This window comes from Palaemon carinicauda, chromosome 5 (assembly GCF_036898095.1).
Source record: "Palaemon carinicauda isolate YSFRI2023 chromosome 5, ASM3689809v2, whole genome shotgun sequence".
Lineage (NCBI taxonomy): Eukaryota > Metazoa > Arthropoda > Malacostraca > Decapoda > Palaemonidae > Palaemon > Palaemon carinicauda.
In genome coordinates, this window is record NC_090729.1 from 182973350 (window position 1) to 182974435 (window position 1086).

Here is a 1086-nt window from a genome sequence, read left to right on the forward strand (position 1 = left end):
AGGAGCGAGAGGAAATGGGGGGGGGGGGGCAACATTTCTCTAATTTTATGACAGCCGTCACTTGAGGAAGACGTCTGGTGATATGGGAAACCATCTAACAGGCTCCATTTCTGGCAGTCTGACTAAACAAACACAGAGATAATATAAGCAACTTAATATGAGACTACACCTCAAATAGTGTGTTACTTATCTTATTCTAGTTCGCTTTTTTTATCATTGCTCTATTTCAAGCTACCTTCATTTGATTATTGTTATTATTATGACATGCTAAGCTCAAAAGCAGGATGCTATAAGCCCAGGGGCTCCAACAAGGAAAATAGCCCAGTGAGGAAAGGAAACGAGGAAAAAATAAAATATTCTAAGAGTGACATCAAAATAAATATCTCCTGTAATAAACTACAAAAACTTTAACAAACCAAGAGAGAAATAACAGAATAATGTACCAGAGTGTACCCTCAAGCAAGAGAACTCTATCCCAAGAGAGTGGAAGACCAAGGATCAGAGGCTATGGCACTATCCAAAACTAGAGAACAATGGTTTGATTTTGGAGGGTCCTCTTAGAAGAGCTGCTTACCATAGCTAAAGAGTCTATTCTACTCATACCTAGAGGAAAGTGGCCACCTTCTCTACGGCGTCTTTCTTTTTATTTTGCTCATTGGAAATCTGCGGCTTCTCAGCCTTTTCTTCCACCAACTAAAGGGAGATGGTCATGGCTTTTCATATGCGAGCACAAGTGACAAGCAGCATCAGTAATAAAGTTTGCATTAACGGGAAGGAAAGGAGGGAGGTACTGGGGGGGGGGGGTAAAGATGGCGGTCAAAAATCAAAGTTATTCGTCGTCAACTTTGTAGAAATAAAGATCGGAACGATCAAAAGGAGTCATAACAGTAATATAGGTTACTGGATGGTTCTCTCTCTCTCTCTCTCTCTCTCTCTCTCTCTCTCTCCTCTCTCTCTCTCTCTCTCTCTCTAAGGGATAAAGAATTTGATACCGTCGGACTGAGTTAAGCATTCTCATAAAAACAAACATAGTAACCTATATAATATTCAAGAAGAGAACGAGTGTGTGGCCTACAGTAAATATAT